The sequence below is a fragment of the Bos mutus genome, chromosome 19, assembly GCF_027580195.1.
Source record: "Bos mutus isolate GX-2022 chromosome 19, NWIPB_WYAK_1.1, whole genome shotgun sequence".
Lineage (NCBI taxonomy): Eukaryota > Metazoa > Chordata > Mammalia > Artiodactyla > Bovidae > Bos > Bos mutus.
In genome coordinates this window covers 55,746,558-55,771,777 of record NC_091635.1, presented here as the reverse complement: position 1 = coordinate 55,771,777, position 25,220 = coordinate 55,746,558, and the positions used below count along the sequence as shown (strand labels likewise).

Below are 25,220 nucleotides of genomic sequence, written 5' to 3'. Positions count from 1 at the left end.
GTTATTGATATTTCTCCTGGTAATCTTGATTCCAGTTTGTGTTTTTTGCAGTCCAGCGTTTCTCATGATGTACTCTGCATATAATTTAAATAAACAGAGTGACAATATACAGCCTTGACAAACTCCTTTTCCTATTGGAACCAGTCTGTTGTTCCACGTCCAGTTCTAACTGTTGCTTCCTGACCTGCATACAAATTTCTCAAGAAATTTGTATGGCCATCATGGTCAACAAAAGAGTCCGAAATGCAGTACTTGGATGCAATCTCAAAAACGACAGATTGATCTCTGTTCATTTCCAAGGCAAACCATTCAATATCACAGTAATCCAAGTCTATGCCCCAACCAGTAATGCTGAAGAAGCTGAAGCTGAACGGTTCTAAAAGGACCTACAAGACCTTTTAGAACTAACACCCAAAAAAGATGTCCTTTTCATTATAGGGGACTGGAATGCAAAAGTAGGAAGTCAAGAAACACCTGGAGTAATCGGCAAATTTGGCCTTGGAATACGGAATGAAGCAGGGCAAAGACTAATAGACTTTTGCCAAGAAAATGCACTGGTCATAAAAAACACCCTCTTCCAACAACCCAAGAGAAGACTCTATACATGGACATCACCAGATGGTCAACACTGAAATCAGATTGATTATATTCTTTGCAGCCAAAGATGGAGAAGCTCTATAGAGTCAGCAAAAACAAGACCAGGAGCTGACTGTGGCTCAGACCATGAACTCCTTATTGCCAAATTCAGACTTAAATTGAAGAAAGTAGGGAAAACCACTAGACCATTCAGGTATGACCTAAATTTATGATTATACAGTGGAAGTGAGAAATAGATTTAAGGGCCTAGATCTGATAGATAGAGTGCCTGATGAATTATGGAATGAGGTTCGTGACACTATACAGGAGATAGGGATCAAGACCATTCCCATAGAAAAGAAATGCAAAAAAGCAAAATGGCTGTCTGGGGAGGCCTTACAAATAGCTGTGAAAAGAAGAGAAGCAAAAAGCAAAGGAGAAAAGGAAAAATATAAACATCTGAATGCAGAGTTCCAAAGAATAGCAAGAAGAGATAAGAAAGCCTTCTTCAGTAATCAATGCAAAGAGATAGAGGAAAACAACAGAATGAGAAAGACTAGAGATCTCTTCAAGAAAATCAGAGATACCAAAGGAACATTTCATGCAAAGATGAGCTCGATAAAGCACAGAAATGGTATGGACCTAACAGAAGCAGTAGATATTAAGAAGAGATGGCAAGAATACACAGAAGAACTGTACAAAAAAGATCTTCACGACCCAGATAATCACAATGGTGTGATCACTGACCTAGAGCCAGACATCCTGGAATGTGAAGTCAAGTGGGCCTTAGAAAGCATCACTTTTTTTGAAATTCCAATTGAACTATTCCAAATCCTGAAAGATGATGCTGTGAAAGTGCTGCACTCAATATGCCAGCAAATTTGGAAAACTCAGCAGTGGTCACAGGGCTGGAAAAGGTCAGTTTTCCTTCCAATCCCAAAGAAAGGCAATGCCAAAGAATGCCCAAACTACCACACAATTGCACTCATCTCACACGCTAGTAAAATAATGCTCAAAATTCTCCAAGCCAGGCTTCAGCAATATGTGAACCTTGAACTTCCTGATGTTCAAGCTGGTTTTAGAAAAGGCAGAGGAACCAGAGATCAAATTGCCAACATCCGCTGGATCATAGAAAAAGCAAGGGAGTTCCAGAAAAACATCTATTTCTGCTTTATTGACTATGCCAAAGCTGTCTGTATAGAGCTTGTCAATCTTTGACTGCAAAGAATATAATTAGTCTGATTTCAGTATTGACAATCTGGTAATGTACATGTGTAGAGTCATTTCTTTTGTTTTTGGAAGAGTGATTTTTCTGTGACAATGTGTTCTTTTGGCAAAACTCTGTTGGCCTTTGCCCTGCTTCATTTTGTCCTCCACGGCCCAGCTTGCCTGTTACTCAAGGTATCTCTTGACTTCCTACTTTTGCTTTCCAGTCCACTATGATGAAAAGGACATTTTTTTGTTGTTGTTGTTGTTAGTTCTAGAAGGTCTTGTAGGTCTTCATAGAACCATTCAAATTCAGCTTCTTTGGCATTAGTGGTTGGGGCATAGACTTGGATTACTGATATTAAATAGTTTGCACAGAAAATGAACATAGATAATTCTGTTGCTTTTGAGATTGAATCCAAGCACTGCATTTCAGACTCTTTGTTGACTATGAGGGCTACACCATTTCTTCTAAGGGATTCTTGCCCACAGTAGTAGATATAATACTCATCTGAGTTAAATTCACCTATTTCAGTCCATTTTAGTTCACTGTTTCCAAAAATGTCAATGTTCACTCTTGCCATCTCCTATTTGCTACTAAGTTGCTTCAGTCGTGTCTGATTCTGTGCGACCCCATAGACAGCAGCCCACCAGGCTCCGCCATCCCTGGGATTTTCCAGGCAAGAACACTGGAGTGGGTTGCCATTTCCTTCTCCAATGCAGGAAAGTGAAAAGTGAATGTGAAGTCACTCAGTTGTGTCCAACTCTTTGCAACCCCATGAACTGCAGCCCACCAGGCTCCTCTGTCCATGGGATTTTCCAGGCATGAGTACTGGAATGGGGTGCCATTGCTATCTCCTGTTTGGCCACTTTCAATTTATGTTGATTCATGAACTTAACATTCCAGGTTCCTATGCAATATTCTTCTTTATAGCATCGGACTTTGTTTTACCACCAGTCACATCTATAACTGTGTGTTGTTTTCACTTTGGCTCAGCTTCTTCATTCTTTCTGGAGCTATTTCTCCCCTCTTCTCCAGTAGCACATTGGGCACCTACCATCCTGAGGAGTTCATCTTTCAGTGTCATATCTTTTTGCCTTTTCATGGGGTTCTCAAGGCAAGAATGATGAAGTGGTTTACTATTCCCTTCTCCACGTTTTATCAGAACTCTGCACCATGATCCATCTGTCTTGGGTGGCCCTACATGGTATGGCTCATAGTTTCACTGAATCAGACAAGGCTGTGGTCCATGTGATCAGTTTGATTATTTATTGTAGACCATCCTGAGTTTCCTGCTCAGGTTCTCACAAGGCTGCCATCAGGATCTCAGTGGGGTGTATTCCTTTCTGGATCTCGGGATCCTCTTCCAAGCTTGTGGGGCTGTCAGCAGAATTCAGTTCCTTGTAGCTGTAGGGCTGAGGGCCCCTCTTTCTTTCTAGTTGTCACTGGGGTCCTCTCTTGAGCCTTCTCACAACATTGACTTTTGGAAACCACCAAATCTATATTAATTAATCCAAGAGTCAGAGATGTGAGGTATCATGTCAAATCCTATAAAAAAATAATGGAGAATATAAATCCTTTGATGTATGTTGGTATTAATTACTGGTAGTATCATGAGGTTCTTTCATGAGGCCAAGGTGTTGTTTATGTCTGAAGATTTCTTGATTATTTGAGAGACAGCATGAGGAAATCAGCATACCCAGACATAAAAACCTTGCTGAGAGAATCTCTAATCTTGACACACCTCCAGAAACCACCCCACCTTCATCTTTAAAAGAAGAGTCTGTTCTACAGAATGTTGTATGAAAAGAAATAGTAAATCTGAAAGCATTTAATAACTACAAAGTGATCTGTAGCTGTGAGATTTTGTCAGTATCTCCAAGATTTATTGTTTAATCAAAACCCCATCAAGACTGTGTTAATCTGCTTGCAGTGTCTGATGCAATATCAAAATATGTTCTATGTAGAATACTACTGAGTATTATGTATATGTTAGTGCCTGGCACAAAATAGACACTCTATTATTTTCTGTTCCCTTTACAGAAAATGAAGATCATGGCATCCAGTCCCACCACTTCATGGGAAATAGATGGGGAAACAGTGGAAACAGTGTCAGATTTTATTTTTCTGGGCTCCAAAATTACTACAGATGGTGACTGCAGCCATGAAATTAAAAGACGCTTACTCCTTGGAAGGAAAGTTATGACCAACCTAGATAGCATATTCAAAAGCAGGGACATTACTTTGCCAACAAAGTTCGTCTAGTCAAGGCTATGGTTTTTCCTGTGGTCATGTATGGATGTGAGAGTTGGACTGTGATGAAGGCTGAGCACCGAAGAATTGATGCTTTTGAACTGTGGTGTTGGAGAAGACTCTTGAGAGTCCCTTGGACTGCAAGGAGATCCAACCAGTCCATTCTGAAGGAGACCAGCCCTGGGATTTCTTTGGAAGGAATGATGCTAAAGCTGAAACTCCAGTACTTTGGCCACCTCATGCAAAGAGTTGACTCATTGGAAAAGACTCTGATGCTTGGAGGGATTGCGGGCAGGAGGAGAAGGGGACGACAGAGCCTGAGATGGCTGGATGGCATCACTGACTCGATGGACGTGAGTCTGGGTGAACTCCGGGAGTTGGTGATGGACAGGGAGGCCTGGCCTGCTGCGATTCATGGGGTCGCAAAGAGTCGGACACGACCGAGTCACTGATCTGATGATTTGATCTTACCCACTGAAAGTACATACTTTGACTCTCTAGCTAACACCAAACATTCTGCAGAATAATAGTCAAGCTGCAATTTTGCTTCTGTGATCCTTTCGAAATTTTCTTTGATAAACAAATGGACAGAAAATCAGAATAATCTCTATGTTATGAAAAATTTCATCCTACTCATTCATCAGCTTTTTCACCTCACTTCTTTCTCTCTCTCTTTGCGCCCTCTACTGACTGCAAGTTTGTATTGATCTAGCAAATTGAACTGATTTGAATAAAGTGAAAGTGAAAGTTGCTCAGTCGTGTCCAACTCTTTGAGACCCCATGGACTATACAGTCCATGGAATTCTCCAGGCCAGAATACTGGAGTGGGTAGCTGTTCCCTTCTCCAGGGGACCTTCCCAACCCAGGGATCGAACCCAGGTCTCCTGCATTGTAGGCGGATTCTTTACTCAGGTTTCCTGCATTGCAGGAGGATTTTTTACCAATTGAGCTATCAGGGAAGCCACATTTTGAACAGAAAGATTACAGTTCTCCAGCCTGTGACTATGACTAATATGTATGCTACTTTTTCTCAAAAAAATAGGATCAGGCTGCATATGTTTTCAAAAATGTGCTTTTAGCACTAACTGTGTATGGCAAACATCTTTCCATGTCAATAAATGTATCATCATAATGGCTACATGGTGTTGCATTGCAAGGATGTCCCATCCTTATGAGAGCACATTGAGTCTGCCTCAGCTTTTCTCATTGCTATTTTTGCATAATATTTATGCCTCATATTCTCCATGAAGATATGTTAGAAACTAGAGCCAAAATTGATAACACTCCATAATTAACCCTGGAATCTAAAACAGATACATCAGTACTAAGAGTCACACTACAGAGTACTGCCGAATATTTCTTCTGTCAGTTCCCATTCCCGGCACTGCTTATCTTTTCCTACTAAACTGCACCAAAATATGTCACAAGCAAAGAGCAAACATTTTAAAAGATTTAAAATCTTGTTTGCAATAGGATCCAAGAAGATAGTTCATCTCCAAAATGAGGATTGATTATCATGAATAAGGAAATAATTGAGGTCTGGAAAGATTGAGTGAAAATTAGAAATGTCTTTGGCATGTTCACCTCCTGCTGAAGGAATGAATGCCCTAAATTATACTGAAAAAAAAATATCAATTAATGAAGCTGAAAAAAAAAAAAAAAACTTGAGAGCTCTCTGAAGACTCACAGGAAAACAACCAATAATTGAAAATAATGAGAGAAAAGATAAGAAATAAGGAATCCAACAGATGTAATTTGCAAAATAGGAATTCCAGAGCAGGAAATGAAACCAGAAGAACACAATTAACAATTAAATGACAGAAGATAGTTTTTGAGTTAAAGAAATATTTGTTTGAAGCTTTACAAAGATCCACTAGTGAACTCTGGGAGTTGGTGATGGACAGGGAGGCACAATTAACAATTCATGGGGTCAAAAGACATTTTCGGAGTTACTGAAATATTGAACTGAACTGAACTGAACTGAAGACTTCCTTGGTGGCCCAGTGGATAAGAATTCATCTGCCAATGCAGGAGACACAGGTTCCATCCCTGCTCCAGGAAGATTCCACGTGCTGGGGAATAACGTGCCCATGCGCCACAACTTCTGAGGCCACGTTCTGGAGCCCAGGAGCTGCAGCGACTGTACCCCTGTGCTGAGCTATGGAAGCCTGCACGCCTAGAGCCCGTGCTCGGCAGCAAGAGAAGCCACTGCATGAAAAGCCCGCGACCCCAATGAAGAGTAGCCCCCACTCACCACACTAGAGAAAGCCCGCATGCAGCAGCAAAGAGCCAGGGCAAACAAAATAATAAATAATCTTTTAAAAAGGCTCACTAAAAACAAATGAAACACATGCCTAGGTATACTCAGGCAAAATTCTTGAATATAAAAGACAAACCAAGCTTTTGCATGAATTGAAGCTTTTTAAAACACAGAAAATCATGCATTCTAGAGAAGAACACAAATCAAGCTCTTCCTAAACCTAAATGCCAATCATCAATGTTTACAGAACTTTGAGGATGGGTCAAAATTAAGAATTCAAGAATAGTAAAAACATAGCTTAAAAGAGTTAAAACTGAACAATAAAAGCATGGTTTTCCTCAGTGTGTATGCCCAGCAGTGGGATTGCTGGATCATAAGGCAGTTCTATTTCCAGTTTTTAAAGGAATCTCCACACTGTTCTCCATAGTGGCTGTACTAGTTTGCATTCCCACCAACAGTGTAAGAGGGTTCCTTTTTCTCCACACCCTCTCCAGCATTTATTGTTTGTAGACTTTTGGATCCCAGCCATTCTGACTGGAGTGAAATGGTACCTCATAGTGGTTTTGATTTGCATTTCTCTGATAATGAGTGATGTTGAGCATCTTTTCATGTGTTTGTTAGCCATCTGTATGTCTTCTTTGGAGAAATGTCTATTTAGTTCTTTGGTCCATTTTTTGATTGGGTCATTTATTTTTCTGGAATTGAGCTGTAGGAGTTGCTTGTATATTGAAAGAGACACATGTACCCCAATGTTCATTGCAGCACTGTTTATAATACCCAGGACATGGAAGAAACCTAGATGGGCAGACCAAAGCTGTGGTACTTTTATACAATGGAGTATAATCAGCCATTAAAAAATACATTTGAATCAGTTCTAATGAGGTGGATGAAACTAAATTACAGAGTGAAATCCAGAAAGAAAAACACAATACAGTATACTAACCATATATATGGAATTTAGAAAGATGGTAACAATAACCCTGTAACAGCAAAAGAGACACTGATGTATAAACAGTCTTTTGGACTCTGTGGGAGAGGGAGAGGGTGGGATGATTTGGGAGAATATAAAAGACAAAATATCATGCATGAATTGAAGCTTCAAACACAGAAAATCATGCATTCTAGAGAAGAACACAAATCAACTGGATGCTCCTGGGGCTAAATGTCAATCACCAATGAGGGATGGTTTGAGGATGGGTCAAAGGAGGAGTCAGGAATTCAGGATAGGGGAAAAACATATACCTTAGATTCATTTTGATATATGGAAAACCAATACAATATTGTAAAGTTTAAAAATAAAATTTAAAAAAAAAAAAAAAAAAGCATGGTTTTGAAGCATTCTGCAAAAGTAAAAATACAATTCTTTAAGGAGAGGATTGACGTTGTAAACCACAACAGTAATAGCTTAGTGAAAGGTAGCATAAAATCACTGTATTTTTTTTCTTTGGGGGATGAGATTAATATTTTATATTGAGTCTAGTTGATGCACAGGACTATGTAAGTCACAGGTCTACACTACACTGATTCACAGTCTTAAAGCTTATACTCCCTTTTTAGTTGTAAAACATTGCCTGTGTTCCACATGCTGTCCAATGTCTTTGTAGTCTATTTTATGCCTAACAGTTTGTACCTCTTCACCCCCCTCTGCACTTTTCCCCCTAAACTGGTAACCACTAGTTTGTCCTCTGTATCTGTAAGTCTGCTTCTTTCTCATTATAGGCATTAGCTTGTTCTACTGTAGATTCCACATATAAGTGATCACATACAGTCAGGCTTTCTCTGACTTATTTCACTTAGCATAATGCCCTCCAAGTCCACCCATATTGCTGCAAATGGCAAAATTTCCCTCTTTTTTATGATCAAGTAGCATTTCATTGTATATATAAACCATTTCTTCTTCTTCTTCCTTTTTAAGAGACAAAAATCTTTTACTGTCAAGCACCATGCATCACCTGGAAACCACGCATTGTGAGGAGGTTGAGGCTGAGGTTCAGGGACTCAGAATCCAGCACCCAAAACTACATCAGACACGTGAGTCCTGCCAGGTGGAGAGGAGATCTTGCAGGACTCACAGGGGTATCAGAGGAGGGTAGTGCATCCCCTGATGGGAACTGTGGGAGACCACATTACATGCCAGGCCACCCACAGCCACTGCCAGACCTCTCTGCTGGCTCCCGGCCTCCCATCACCGTCCGGCCCAGTGTGCAGTGCCCAGGGCCTGCCGTAGTCTCTTCTCCAGCACCAGGAACTCTTGGGACATGGATTGCCGTGTTGTGGTCAGTCGCTCAGTCGTGTCTGACTCTTTGAGACCCCATGAATGTAGCCCGCCAGGCTCCTCTGTCCATGGGGAGTCTCCAGGCAAGAATACTGGAGGGGGTCGCCATGCCCTCCTCCAAGGGATCTTCTGAACCTAAGGATCAAACCCAGGTGTCCCGCATGGCAGGTTGACTCTTCACCCTCGGAGCCATAAGCGAGGCCCTGGGACATGGATTATTTCTTCCAAATTCAGTAAAATATACATTGCGGTAAGAGCTCTACAGTGAATGGCTCTGTACTCTGGGAAGCTTCACTGCATTTAAGTAGGGGCGACATTCATGGGAGCAGCTACGAGAATTCGCCTCCAATCACAGTCTGTAGCAGGGTTCTGAGCGCCAATCTGTGACTGCGCTGAACACATCCTTAGCAACACCCATGCAAGGACTAACTCTGAGAGGGGGAAAAGCAAACTCAAGCCTCAATGCTGAGTTCATTACAACTTCTCGAGAATCTCATCAACAGTCCATGCAGTATAGTTTCAAAAAATAAGCATCTTAAGGTAAGCAGATAACTCTTTTAGAACCCCAAGTATATTTTCTGGCTATATTTATGTGGGGCTCTCTGTCTGCAATGGGTGGCCTGGAAGATGCTCTTCCTTGGGACAACATGGGATCAGAGGACTTGGATGGCCCAGTGGGACTGGGGGGAGCTGAGTACTTGGGAGGAGGCTCCCTTCTGGTTTCAGTTGGAGACCAACTTCTAAGGCACAGTCCAGGGCCCTGCAGTCCTCTCCCCATATCCTCTGGTGTAACGCTTAATGTAGTCTTCCCCTTTATTCCAGAAGACCTCCTTGTCCCCTAAACGATGTTCTGCAGCTTCTATATCCAGTGGATCACCAAAATTCAAAGGATCAGTAAATAAAGAGTTTAGTCCCCAAACAGCATCCTTCAGCATCCTTGTGGGGGCCCAGTCAGTGCCCTGAGACGTGTCTCGCCTTTTCCTGTGGACTTGGGGTGCCAGACCTGGGTCAAGCAGTTCACTTTGGGAGGCACCGTGTTGTATGCATCGAAAACTTCAGCTCCAAACTGAAATTTTCCAACCTGTTAGTAACCCTTATCTGGGGTGACAGCTGAAAGCAATGAAGCTCGCTTGGGTCGGAAAAATGCACTTTACACCTATAAGGTAAATTAGATTCAAGTTCTACAACCTCTTTAACAAACAGCCTGTCTGTCACAGAAACCCGCCGAGTGGAGTCAGAGGCTGTAGCTGACACCCAGGACCTTTGAGACTGTCCTCGCGCTTCAGTTTGTTTGCCAGCGTCAGCATCACTGCTATATTTATCCTGGGTGTCCGGAGACAGGCAAGGCAGGCCAGTGCCCAGCACCACGGTGGGCAGGGGATGTTGAGACTCAGCAGCCCCTCGCCTGTGCCACATCTTCTTTGTCCTTCATCTGTTGCCCAACACTTAGGTTGTTTCCATATCTTGGCAGTTATAAATAATGCTGCTATGAACATTGCAGTGCATTTGTCTTTTTGAATTAGTGTTTTGTTTTGTTTTTGATATACACCAGGAGTGGAATTGCTGGATCATATGGTAATTCTATTTTTATTATTTTAGTAATCTTCTTACTGTTTTCCACAGTGGCTGCACCAAAGTACATTCCTGCCAACAGTGTAACAAGGTTCCCTTTTCCCACGTCTTTGCCAACATTTGTTATTTGTGTTCTTTTGGATGATAGCCATTCTGACAGGTGTGAGGTGGTATCTCATTGAGGTTTTGATTTGCATTTCCTAGATGATTGTCAAAGGTGAGTATCTTTTCATGTGCCTGTTGGCCACCTGCATTTCCTCTTTGGAAAATGTCTTTCAGTTCTGCTCATTTTTCAACTGAGGTTTTTTTTTTTTTATGTTGAGTTATACGAGCTGTTTATATATGTTGGATATTAACCCCTTATCAGTCATACCATTTGGAAATATTTTCTCCCATTCAGTAGGTTGTCTTTTTGCTTTGTCGATGTTTTTTTATTCTTGATACTAATACATATAATCTGTATATTCAAAAACCTAATTGTTAGTAGAATTTTTTCACCTTTTCTGGTGTATAGAATGTCTTCTGTTTTAGTTATCTATTACTGCTTAACAAACTACCCCAAAGCTTAGTGACTTGAAACAACAACCATTATTTGTTTTGCTTGTGTATCTGCAATTTAGGCAGGACTCAGTGGAGAAGGAAATGGCAACCCACTCCAGTGTTCTTGCCTGGAGAATCCCAGGGACGGGGGAGCCTGGTGGGCTGTCGTCTCTGGGGTCGCACAGAGTCGGACACGACTGAAGCCACTTAGCAGCAGCAGCAGCAGCAGCAGTGAAGCCAGCTCACCTCTGCTCCATGCAGTGTTTGCTGGGGCAACTCAATGGAGTATGCAAATGGTGGGTTAGAGGATCTACTTTTAAGATGACGCACTTGCATTGCTGGCAAGCTGGTTCTGCCTGCCAGCCAGGAATTCAGCCCAGGCTGTGGACTAGGGCCTTTGGATCCCCTCCAAGGCTTCTTGGCCTTCCTCACGTCATGGTGTCTAGAAACTGAGGCAAGCCTGCAGAGGAACAGGAAGCAGTATTCTCTTCTGTGACTTGGTCCTAGGAGTTACAGAGTATCACTTCTGGGTGTGGGCAGAGGTCACCCTGGCTTACGATGAGGGGACGTAGGCACTACCTCTCGCTGATATGACTGTCACAGTCACGACATAGGAGCTTATGTGGGATGAGAGATACTGTCGTGGCCGTTTCTTAGAAAGTACAATTTGTCAAATTACTAAAGGGGAGAAAGTATTTCAAAATCTCCTTATATAAGGCCTTATTTAACTTTGTAATTATGAGAAACGGCTAGAATTAGAAAGATTTGAATTTGAATCCTGACTGTAATACTTACTTTCTCTGCATCTATGGACATTTCACTTAGTCTTTTAAAAACTATTTGTTAAAGGGAAATATTGATATACAATGCCTAGAGTTTGTACCTGACTCATATTAAATAGTCAATAAATGATCATTTCTAAAAAAAACAAGGATGACTGGGATACCACTGTTCATATTGTTTCAGAAATTCTAGCCCAGTGATTTTCAAGTTTAGTTTTGAGAGTAGAACCCGTTTCCCCTCATAACTCTTTGGCAAAGCGATTAGAAAACCAACAAAAGCTTAGCTCTTATTTTTGAAGCAAGACTGGGGCTCTGGAGCTCTCCCTGCTGGTGTACTCTACTTCCCATGACGGAGCTGGAGACATCTGCTCAGACGTTTCAGTCCATATGATAACATGGGAAAGGAAAATACTTGGTATAGTTATTGGATAAGCTGTGAAACATTTATCTTCCCCACACCTGACAATATGATTGTCTGTGTAGAAAACTGAGAACAACTTAAAAACTAATGGAACTGACAAAATAATTAAGTATACAATTCATATTCATATATATATACATGTGAATATATAGGAAGATCCACAGAATTCTTATATTAATTCACTCAGCAGGTATTTATGTGTAAAAGTGAAAGTTGCTCAGTTGTGTCCAACTTTTTGTGACCCCATGGAGTATATAGTCCATGGAATTCTCCAGGCCACAATACTGGAGTGGGTAACTGTTCCCTTCTACAGGGGAACTTCCCAACCCAGGGATTGAACCCAGGTCTCCACATTGCAGGCAGATTCTTTACCAGCTGAGCCACCAGGGAAGCCCTATTTACATGCAGGTATGTGCTTGTAACAGGGGATACAGTGGTGAAAGGGATGGGCAGGTCTCTGCTGTTGGACTTATGCTCTGATGGAGAAGGCATGTGCTCAACTAACTACAGATCAATATCATTATTGGAGAGCAAATAGCACTTATTTGTTTACTTTTCATTGCTTTTCCACTCTCCCCACTGAGGGAGTAAATTTTATATAGGAAAAAAGGTAAATGGCTAAGATAACAAATAAAAGAGGCTGAGGAAGAGTCTCTAGAAGGAAGATTTAGGCTGAAACCCAAAAGATTGGAATGAGTGAAGGGTGTCAGGAGAGCAGCTGAGGCAGAGAAAAGAGTGAGGGCTGCATTTCTGAGGTGAGGAGACACTTGGTATAACCAGAAACTAAAGAACAGCAGACTGTGGCCTAGTGAGTTAAGGGAGGGTGGAGAAGATGGGGAGGAGATGCAGCAAGGGCCAATCAGATGGCAGAGAACTCTACAGGCCAGGGGAAGAAATGTTAATGATATTTACTGCACCCTGTAGCCAAGGAATGGTTACAAGTAGGCCAGGGGGTGGGGTGGGATCACAGGATGACTCAGCATTTTAATGCAGCTCTCTGTCTCTGTGTCAGGAGTGGACTCCAGCAGGGAGACCATCAGCAGGTCACTAGGACATCAGGAGCAGTCATGTGGCTTTGGTGAGGTGAGAAGTGCAGATAGCAAGAAGTGGACAAATCCAAGCTCACATGTGGGAAGTACAAATGGCAAAAACTTGAAAAATCATACTTTGGTTTTGAAGGAAAGAGAGTAGTATCATTGTAAGTTTTCTTAACTTCCAAAGAAATCTGATCTACTCTCATGGACATGCAACCCTAGTGAGACAGTGAGCAGAGAGGACCTGAATGAGACCTTTTCCAGGTGGAAATGGTCTAAATTAAGTCGGTAGAAGTTATGAAGAACGTGGTCTACAATCCCAGTCAGGCTTTGGATTCCAAACTTGAGTGCTCTACTCTAAGGGAAGATTCAAGGCACCAATTTTTATGCCGATTAATATGAGAGTGCAGCTTTTCAGTCTGGGGATCACAACTGAAGTGAAACCCTAGACTTGGCCTGAAACATCCCCTGTGGTGATTAGTCAGGGCAAAGGAAGGGACTTTGTAATACAACACCTCCAGCTACTCTCTGAATCCCTTTACTGGAAGGTGCTGGATAACTTTATTCTCTGATCCCTTTCAGGAGTCAAACAGATCTAATTTTTTGAACTATCATTTTCATTTAATAAAGTTCACATAAGGTATATATTTCAACAAGCAAAACTATAAACTCCTTTCCCTAGCAGCTGATTTGTGTGCATTGTATTTGTATTAGCAGGTGGAATACACTAGGGACCCTGAGTTTTCATTGGATCGGTGACAATATGATTTGACTAACTGGATAATCTAGTTATTATTCAAGGTATTACCTCTTTATATTACAATTTTCTCATCTATAGAAGTGGTGGACTAGATAATATGTAACATACACTAACTACTTTCTATAGTAAATTGTGTTCTTCTCAACAGCAAGGTAAAGATAGAATTTGCACCTCATGCATCTTTGTACCCTATAATAGCTATTAGAGCCATGAAAGCATAAAATCTCACGTTGTTGTTCTTGTTCAGTCACTCAGTCATGTCTGACCCTTTGCAACCCCATGGACTGTAGCCCACCAGGCTCCTCTGTCCATGGGATTCTCCAGGCAAGAATAGTGGAGTGGGTAGCCATTCCCTTCTCCAGGGGATCAGTACTTAAGGAGAATTCTTATTTATTATTTAATTTTATTCTTTTATCTTTTAACATTAGCCACTTTGATAAATATTGATCAATAAACATCTATAAACAGATGAGTATGTAAATAAGTAAAAGAATAAACTAAGGGTGATATCTAAATTCTTTTCAGTATTAAATTTTATAGTTTTACGGCTATGATTCATTACAGTTTTTTAGGCATAAAAATGTTTGCAGATCTAATTGGACTAGAAGTTATGTTCTCTGCTTCATGTCTGCTGCTGCTGCTGCTAAGATGCTTCAGTTGTATCCAACTCTGTGCAGCCTCATAGACGGCAGCCCACCAGGCTCCCTCGTCCCTGGGTTTCTCCAGGCGAGAACATTGTAGTGGGTTGCCATTTTCTTCTCCAATGCATGAAAGTGAAAAGTGAAAGTCAAGTCGCTCAGTCGTGTCCAACTTTTCGAGATCCCATGGACTGCAGCCTACCAGGCTCCTCACCCATGGGATTTTCCAGGCAAGAGTACTGGAGTGGGGTGCCATTGCCTTCTCCGGCTTCATGTCTATAGATCCCATATCAGTAAGAGGTGTCCTAGGGATGAGAAATAGGTTTTAGAATTGAACAGAACTGGCTCCAAACCTTAGCTCTGCCTCTGATCTACTCATGTGAACTTGGACAAGTTACATTACTTTTCTTTTTTTTTAAATTTTATTTTATTTTTAAACTTTACATAATTGTATTAGTTTTGCCAAATATCAAAATGAATCCACCACAGGTATACATGTGTTCCCCATCCTGAACCCTCCTCCCTCCTCCCTCCCCTACATTACTTTTCTAAACTTCAGTGTCTTCATGTAAAATCTGGAGAGTGTAATAGAATGGATTTTAAAACTGGTATTTTAAAGATTAAACAAAAACCCTTAGCACAGTTTCTGTTACAAGAAGTATTCAGCAGACTTAATCTACTCTTAACCAATTTATAGGTTACTGTTTTATGAGCTTTGGAGCCTGGCAACAGGTTCATCACCCTACTTTGCTACTCCATTGCCCTAGCAAGATAAAACTCTTGAGTATTTTAACAGGAGCAGACATTCAACATTACAAGTTGAATAGAATAAAACAAATGTGATTCGGATGGCCTTTGAAACAGATTCACATCAGCTCAGCTATAGAAGTTCAAATTAACTACTGAGAAACCTGTATGCAGGTCAAGAAGCAACAGTAAGAACCTTACATGGAACAACTGACTGGTTCAAAACTGAGAAAGGAGTATGACAAGGCTGCTCACTGTCACCCTGTTTCTTTAACTTATATGCAGAGCACATCTTGTGAAATGCCAGGCCGGATGAGTTACAAGCTGGAATCAAGATTGCTAGAGAAATATCAACAATCTCAGATATGCAGATGATACTACTCTAATGGCAGAAAGAGAAGAACTAAAGAGCCTTTTGATGAGGGTGAAAGAGGAGAGTGAAAAATCCAGCTTAAAACTCAGTATTAAAAAAAAAAATAAGATCTTGGCATCAGGTCCCATTACTTCATGGCAAATAGAAGGGGAAAAAGTGGACAGTAGAAATCAGTGGAAAATCAGTGGGAAAAAAGTGGAAATCAGTGACAGATTTCCTCTTCTTGGCTCTAAAATCACTGAGGATGCTGGCTGCAGCCATGAAATTAGAAGACCATTGCTTCTTGGCAGGAAAGCTATGACAAACCTATACAGTGTATTAAAAAACAAAGACATCACTTTGCTGACAAAGGTCCATATAGTCAAGGCTATGATCTTTCCAGTAGTCACTTTCGGATGTGAGTTGGACCACAAAGAAGGCAGAGTGCTGAAGAATTGATGCTTTTGAACTCTGGTGCTTTAGAAGAACCTTGAGAGTCCCTTGGACAGCAAGGAGATCAAACCAGTCCATCCTAAAGGAAATCAACCTTGAATACTCATTGGAAGGAGTGATGCTGAAGCTGAAGTTCCAATACTTTGGCCACCTGATGCAAATAGCTGACTCACTGGAAAAGACCCTGATGTTGGGAAAGATTGAAAGCAGAAGGAGAAGAGGGCAATATAGGATGAGATGGTTGGATGGCATCACTGATTCAGTGGGCATGACCTTGGTCAAACTCCGGGAGATGGTGAGGGACCATCTGTGGCCTGGCTTGCCACAGTCCATAGAGTTGCAAAGAGTTGGATATGACTTGGTGACTGAACACACTCTGAGATAACACACTTCATAAGTGTTTGCCTTCACTTTACAGAGTGCTTTCATTTGTAGTATTATATTTATTTACTGTTATGTAATCAAGTTTAAAAAATTGAAGTGACTCTCCTGATTCTTAAACACTAAAATTTTTTAACTGCAAAGCTAGTTTTCATGACCATGGCTCTATCTTGGAAATCCACAAACCAAATTAGTACTGTGAAAACTGTCCCAGGGAAAGTAGTTCTGATCCATACACAGATGTTTTTGTCTATGATAGAATACATTTCATTAACTTTTCAGTTTCTTGGTGCCTAATACCTTTTATTAGTGAATAAGAACACATATTCTTTTAGTCCCCCAACTAAAAATAAAACCAAAACACTGATCAGTCACAATAGGTAAAGCCTAACTTTGTTCCCTGTGCAAAGTTAGGCATTGGTGAGCATTCATTATTCCTTCATTTTTCACAGTATCTCAGAATGGTGTTTTCTTTTTCTTCTGCTATTATTAATGACAATTATAGTCTCATAACTTTATTATAATTATTTCTTTTATTTGTTTAAATTGCACAAATTTCAAATATACTGAAGTGTTCAGTTCAGTTCAGTTGCTCAGTTGTGTCTGACTCTTTGAAACTTCATGGACTGCAGCACACCAGGCTTCCCTGTCCATCACCAACTCCTGGAGCTTGCTCAAACTCATGTCTATCGACTTGGTGATGCCATCCAACCATCTCATCCTCTGTCATCCCCTTCTCCTCCTGCCTTCAGGCTTTCCCAACACCAGGGTCTTTTCTAAGGAGTCATCTCTCTGCATCAGGTGGCCAATGTATTGGAGCTTCAGCTTCAGCATCAGTCCTTCCAATGATTTTTCAGGACTGATTTCCTTGAGGATTGACTGGTTTGATCTCCTTGCAGAACTTGAGGGAATCTCAAGTTCTCCAACACCACAGTTTAAAAACATCAACTCTTCTCCTTTCTTTATGGTCTTTATATGGTCTTCATCAGCTTTCTTTATGGTCCAACTCTTCACATCCATGCATGATTACTGGAAAAACCAGTAATGGAAAAACCATAGCTTTGACCAGATGGACATTTGTCAGCAAAGTAATGTTTTTAATATGCTGTCTAGGTTTGTCATAGCTTTTTTCCAAGAAGCAAGTGTCTTTTAATTTTGTGGCTGCAGTCACCATCTGCAGTGATTTTGGAGCCCAAGAGAAGAAAGTCTGTCACTGTTTCCACTGTTTCCCCATCTATTTGCCATGAAATGATAGGACCGGATATCATGATCTTCATTTTTTGAATGTTGAATTTTAAGCCAACTTTTTCACTCTCCTCTTTCACTTTCATCAAGAGGCTCTTTAGTTCTTCCTCACTTTCTGCCATAAGGGTGGTATCGTCTCATATCTGAGGTTATTGATATTTCAGCAGGGAATCTTGATTCCAGTTTGTGCTTCATTCAGCCCAGCATTTTGCAAGATGTTCTCTGTATAAAAGTTAGATAATCAGGATGGCAATATAAAGCCTTGAAGTATGCCTTTCCCGATTTGGAACCAGTCTGTTGTTCCATGTTTGGTTCTGTTGCTTCTTGACCTGCATACAGATTTCTCAGGAGGCAGGTAAGGTGGTCTGGTATTCCCATCTCTTTCGGAATTTTCCACAGTTTGTTGTGATCCACACAGTCAAAGGCTTTAGCGTAGTCAGTGAAGCAGAAGTAGATGTTTTTGTGGAATTGTCTTGCTTTTTCTATGATCCAACAGATGTTGGCAATTTGATCTCTGGTTCCTCTGCCTTTTCTAAATCCTGCTTGAACACCTGGAAGTTCTCAATTCATGTATTGTTGATTCTTCACATACGTGAAGTTCTCAATTCACATACCTAGCTTAGAGAATTTTAAGCATTACTGATGTGTAGAGTGTAACATTCTTGAACCCACCATCCAGCATATACATTGATATTGTTTCTTATTTGACTCATAAATTTTTTAAAGAAATAAAATAAATCAGTTATTGCTGAAGTTAACAAGTATCCTTCTCATTCACATTCACAGTTTTCAGGGCAAATTTATGGTCTGTAAACACTATTAAGTAGCTTACTCTGTACATCCTTCTATAACTTGCTTTTTTATTCATCAGTATTTTCATGATTTGTCCATGATTTACAGATTTTTTTCCTTTAGTTTTAAAGGATGTATAATGAATAAAGCATAATTTACTTATTGATTTTCTGGTTGGTAGATCGTCATTATGTTTTATCAATTTTTTTTTTTTTTTTTGCCATTAAAACAATGTGAATTCTTTATGCAATATTAGCAGTTCTCTGAATATACTAATAGGAATGCAACTGCTGGACATACAGTATGTGTATCCTCACATTTAATTGACCTTTTCAATTTGTGTTTCATGCTATCAGTTACATTTTAACTAGAATACTTTGTCAGAGCTATTGTTTTCCTCTATATTCACCAACACCTAATTTTTTAGTTTTTGCCAATTTAATGTAAACAATTAATGATGTAATTTATTTTGCATTTCTCCAGTTGCTATGGAAATTTAGCCGCTTTTCATGTGTGCTTATGCTGTTTGGGTTTTTTACCAGTTCACATTTTCAATTTTGTTATTTGGGTTTTTTTCACTGATTCCTAGTTCTGTATATATTATCAGTATTGATCCTTGGTTGGCTTTGTGAGTAACAAATGTCTTCTACCAATTTATATGTTGGGTTTTGATTTATTCATAGTATACAACTGAACAGGAGTTCCTGTGTTTTAATGTAAACAGTAGTCAGTCAAGAGTAGGTGCAGGAAAGAAGTTTCTGTTTATTTTAAGCACCAAGGAATTTGATGCAGGGAATTAATTGCTGGTTAAGTTCCTAGAATAAGTGGGTGTTTGTTTTGTTTTGTTTTTAAATATATGGGGTGGGGGGAGAGACTGGCTATTTTGTTTCCATTTTTCTTCCCTTCTTTTGTCTTTTACAATTGTCACCAGAGAATGCTATAGAGTGTTTCCAGTTGGTTGAAAATATCATTTGTGACTTATGGAATCATCAACTTTAAGGAATATTTTATGAGAGTTTGTAAGTAATGTGTGTCTATTTATTGGCTAGGAGGTTCTATAAAAACCCTTTATATCAAGCATGTAAACTATATGCTCAAGCCTTTCATATCTTTACCAATGTTTTGTCTATTTGATCAATCTATTTCCTAGAAAAGAACCTTTAGAATGTCCCACTGTGATTGTGAATTTGCTGATTTCTCCTTGTACAGTGAGCCCTTCATATCTGTGAGTTTCCTTGATTTCAAGTCAACCTCACATTGAAAACATAAAAAAAATCCAGAAAATATCAGAAAGAAAAAATTGAAAATGCTAAACACAGGCAGTTCTTTCTGTAGCATTTTCATTGTACTAGGCATTACAAGTAAACTAAAGATAACTTATGGTGTATGTGTGGATCTGCATAGGTTATATGCAAATATTATATCCTTTCATGTAAGGGATGTGGGTATCTGTGGATTTGGGTATCTTCGAGGGTCCTAGAATCAATCCTCCCAGAAACTGAGAGAAGACTGTACTGGTGACATTTTCCCCTTATGTATTTGAGATTATACTCTGAAGTGAAAATAAATTTAGGCATTCAGAACTCCCGAAAAGTTCTGTCCTTTAACTTTTAACTCATGAACTTTTCTTGCCTTAAAGCCTGTTTTGTCTGATATTTTTACAGCCACATCAGTTTTCTTTAGTTTGAGGCTAACTTATGTATTTTTTCCATAACATTACCTCTACATTTTCTGTGTAATTTATTTTAGTTATATCTCATATAAACATGTACAGCTGGGTTTTCTCAAAATTTGAATTTTGAATAATTACATGTATACAAAAAATTTAAAGGAATAGAATAGGAAATATTACTGCTACTGCTGCTGCTGCTGCTAAGTTGCTTCAGTCATGTCCGACTCTGTGTGACCTCATAGACGGCAGCCCACCAGGCTCCCCCGTCCCTGGGATTCTGCAGGCAAGAACACTGGAGTGGGTTGCCATTTCCTTCTCCAATGCATGAAAGTGAAAAGTGAAAGTGAAGTCGCTCAGTTGTGTCCAACTCTTTGCAACTCCATGGACAGCAGCCTACCAGGCTCCTCCATCCATGGGATTTTCCAGTCAAGAGTACTGAAGTAGGGTGCCGTTGCCTTTTCCAAGAAATATTACTACCTTTACCTACATTTATCAGTTGTTTTTATCACCTTTACATTTTATTTACAGGTTACACAATTTTTACATAAGTTGCAATTACATGCTACTTTACTCTGAATTGAATGATTTATATATCACATATTACATTATATTTATAATATAATATATGTATTACACATACATCTGCACACGAACTCATCAGTTCAGTTCAGTTCAGTAGCTCAGTCATGTCCAACTCTTTGCAACCCGTTTGCAACCCCTTGGACTGCAGGACGCCAGACCTCCCTGTCCATCACCAACTCCCGGAGCCTACTCAAACTCACGTCTGTAGTGTCGGTAATGGCATCCAACCATCTCATCCTCTATCGTCCCCTTCTCCTCCTGCCTTCAATCTTTCCCAGCATAAGGGTCTTTTCAAATGAGTCAGTTTTTCGCATCAGGTGGCCAAAGTATTGGAGTTTCAGCTTCAACATCAGTCCTTTCAATGAACATTTCAGACTGATTTCCTTTAGGATGTACTGGTTGGATCTTGCAGTCCAAGGGACTCTCAAGAGTCTTCTCCAACACCACAGTTCAAAAGCATCAATTCTTCGGCACTCAGCTTGTTTTATAGTCCAATTCTCACATCTATACATGATTACTGGAAAAACCATAGCCTTGACTAGATGGACCTTTGTTGGCAAAGTAATGTCTCTGCTTTTTAATATGCTGTCTAGGTTGGTCATAACGTTTCTTTCAAGGAGCAAGTGTCTTTTAATTTCATGGATGTAGTCACCATCTACAGTGATTTTTGGAGCCCTCCAAAATAGTCTGCCACTGTTTCCACTGTTTCTCTGTCTATTTGCCATGAAGTGATGGGACCGGATGCCATGATCTTTGTTTTCTAAATGTTGAGTTTTAAGCCAACTTTTTCACTCTCCTCTTTCACTTTCATCAAGAGCCTTTTTAGTTCTTCTTCACTTTCTGCCATAAGGGTGGTGTCATCTGAATATCTGAGGTTATTGATATTTCTCCCAGCTATCTTGATTCCAGCTTGTGCTTCTTCCAGCCCAGCGTTTCTCATGATGTACTCTGCATATAAGATAAATAAGCAGGGTGACAATATACAGCCTTGACGAACTCCTTTTCCTATTTGGAACCAGTCTGTTGTTCCATGTCCAGCTCTAACTGTTGCTTCCTGACCTGCATATAGGTTTCTCAAGAGGCAGGTCAGGTGGTCTGGTATTCCCATCTCTTTCAGAATTCTCCAGTTTATTGTGATCCACACAGTCCAAGGCTTTGGCATAGTCAATAAAGCAGAAATAGTTTCTCTGGAACTCTCTTGCTTTTTCGATGATCCAACAGATGTTGGCAATTTGATATCTGGTTCCTCTGCCTTTTCTAAAACCGGCTTGAACATCTGGAAGTTCATTGTTCATGTATTGCTGAAGCCTGGCTTGGAGAATTTTGAGCATTACTTTACTAGTGTGTGAGATGAGTGCAGTTGTGCAGTAGTTTGAGCATTCTTTGGCATTGCCTTTCTTAGGGATTGGAATGAACTCATACACATATATTAATCATTTAAAAGTGTATTTCTGAGTAATAATTCATTGGTGGATATATCACAATTTGTTTTTATCAATTCACCCATTGAAGGACATTTTAGTTGCTTCCAGTTTTTGGCTATTACAACTTAAGATGGTATGAACATTTATGTCAATATGAGCAGTGGTAGTTTTTTTTTCTTCATAAATATCTAGGAATGGAATGGCTATCTTATATGATAGGTTGTATGTTTAACTTTTTTAAAAATTTATTTTAATTAGAGGCTGATTACTTTACAATACTGTGGTGGTTTTTGCCATACATGAATCAGCTATGGGTGTACATGTGTTCCCCATCCTGTATCCCCCTCCCACCTCCCTCCTTATCCTATCCCATCCCCAGGCACTGGCCCTGAGTGCCCTGTCTCATACATTGAACCTGGACTGGTGACCTATTCCACATATGATAATATGCATGTTTCAATGCTATTCTCTCAAATCATCCCACACTTGCCTTCTCCCACAGAGTCCAAAAGTCTGTTCTTTATATCTGGGTCTCTTCTGCTGTCTCACATATAGGGTCATTGTTACCATCTTTCTAAATTCCATATGTATGTGTTAATACACTGTATTGGTGTTTTTCTTTCTTTTTTTTGCCTGAAAAAAGAACCATGTAATTTAATTTTGATGTATATATACTACAGTCTGGTGTACTGCAGTCCATTGGGTCACAAAGAGCTGGACATGACTTAGGTACTGAACAACAATACATACTTCTGTCTACATTGTGCATATATGCATTTATATACAGGTATTTGTCTATGTGCCACATTAAAGTAGAATATGTATCTATCCTTGTATTTGTATTTTTTTTTTTTTTTTACCACTGGGAAGATGTTTTTCTTTCTGACTTATTTCACTCAGTATAATAGACTCCAGTTTCAGCCACCTCATTAGAACTGAGTCAAATGTGTTCTTTTTAATAGCTGAGTAATATTCCATTGTTGAGGAGGAAATGGCAATCCACTCCAGTACTCTTGCCTGGAAAATCCCATGGATGGAGGAGCCTGGTAGGCTGCAGTCCATGGGGAGATCCAACCAGTCCATTCTGACTGAGCATCAGCCCTTTCACTTTTCACTTCCATGAATCGGAGAAGGAAATGGTAACCCACTGCAGTGTTCTTTTGGAGAATCCCAGGGACGGGTTGCCTGGTGGGCTGCCTTCTATGGATGGGAGGGATTGGGGGCAGGAGGAGAAGGAGACGAGCAGGATTCTGTTGTGTTTATGTACTACATTCTTATCCATCTGTCTCGATGGATGGACATCTAGGTTACTTCTATGTCCTGGTATTGTAAACAGGGAGGAACATTTGGGGTACTGTGATTCTTGAGGTCTGGTTTCCTCAGTATGTATGCCCAATGGGATTGCTGGGTTGTTTGGCAGTTCTATTTTCAGCTTTTTAAAGAATCTCCACACTGTTCTCTATAGTGGCTGTACAAGTTTGCATTCCCACCAACAGTGTAAGAGGGTTCCCTTTTCTCCACATCCTCTCCAGCATTTATTCTTTGTAGACTTTTTGATAGCAGCCATTCTGTTTGGTGTGAGATGGTACCTCATTGTGATTTTGATTTGCATTTCTCTAATAATGAGAGATGTTGAGCATCTTTTCATGTGTTTATTAGCCATCTGTATGTCTTCTTTGGAGAAATATCTGTTTAGTTCTTTTGGCCCATTTTTTTTTTAATTGAATCATTTATTTTTCTAGTATTGAGCTGTGTGAGCTGTTTGTATATTTTTGAGATTAATTTTTTGTCAGTTGCTTCATTTGCTATTATTTTCTCCCATTCTGAAGTCTGTCTTAACTTTTAAAGAAATTGTCAAACTGTTTTCCCACAGTGATTTTTCCATTTCCATTCCCATCAGCAATGCAGGAGAGTTCCATTTCTTCCACATCCTTGCCAACACTTACTTTGGTAAATCTTTTTAATTTCAGATATCTAAAAGGTGCATATTCATATTTCATATGTGATTTTAACTTATATTATCCTGATAATGAATGATGTTGACTATCTTTTCATGTTCTCATTTGCCATCAGTATACATTCTTTGGTGAAATGTCTGTTTAAATCTTTTGCCCATTTTTACTGCCTTGTTTTATTAATGCATTTCAAGAAATTATTCCATTAAATGTAACATCCACAAGAGACTTAATTAATTAATATCTCTTATCCACTTCTAAACAAAACCCTGACTTTGCCCTCCCCGCCCCACCCACTTTATTTCTGCTTTTTTGTTGTTTGAAATTTTAGTTTCACTTTGTTTCCATGTGTCTATTTATCTACCTCCCCACCCATCCATCCTAACATCTCTGTTCTCTTTTTGTGAAACTGCAGTCAGAAATGTTTTACCTATCAGTGTGACCTTCATGTCTCTTAATTAATCTTTTGTGTTTTCCAGTTCTTTATATCTCTGTGTCCTATTTCTTTGTTGCTTTCTGGGGAATTTTCTTATAGTCACCTTCTTATTTCCCTCTTGAACTGTGGCAGGACAACTATATTACCTCCTCTTTCACACTTCTAATTGCGGAAGTTTCATTTGTAGGAAATATTTGGTTCTTTTGGTTCATTTTTAGATTCATTTATCTTTCTGTTAGTGTTCTATTTCTAGACCTTCTTTTACCTCTTAAATGAATTTATGTATATTATGAATACATATTCAGTAATTACTCTCATATCAGTCTGTTATCATGGTTCTTTGGTTCTGACAGTTCCGTTGGCACATCTTCTAACTTTCTGACATGGAGAGTTGTTCCCTCAGTTCTTTGTAACCCACTTTTTGTACATGCACTTTCTGTGGGTATTGTTTTCTCTTGGATAATTTCATGGGTCCTAGTTGTGAAAGTGTCACTGGCTTTGATTCTGGCCGAGTCCCAGGGGTTTCAAAGGTCGTTTGCATTAATTTATCTCCTGTGACTCCCATACAGTCGCTGGTAATGTAAATTTGAATTCCATCTCTGGCATAGGCTTGGGGTGTGATTTCCCCTAGTTGCCTTTCTGTTTCTTTCTCCTTACAGCTTCGAGGAAAGCATGAGTTTCCTTGAAGGCTCCATGGTCTACAGGCAGGGAATTTTCTGGTTTCATAGAATGGAAGGGGCAGCTCCTAGAGGAGCCAGGCTTTATGAAGGAGTCCCTGGGCCAGATTTCCACCACTGTGGCCCAGCACTACATCTCTAGCCCACAGTGAGAGTATTAGAACCCTGACTCCAGCCCTTGCAACT

General features: G+C 39.9%; 1 pseudogene; it reads right to left on the bottom strand.

Moving 5' to 3' along the window:
- Positions 1-9,267: 9,267 nt before the first annotated feature.
- LOC102286635 (NEDD8-conjugating enzyme UBE2F pseudogene) lies at positions 9,268-9,878 on the bottom strand (annotated as a pseudogene).
- Between the last annotated feature and the right edge of the window lie 15,342 nt (positions 9,879-25,220).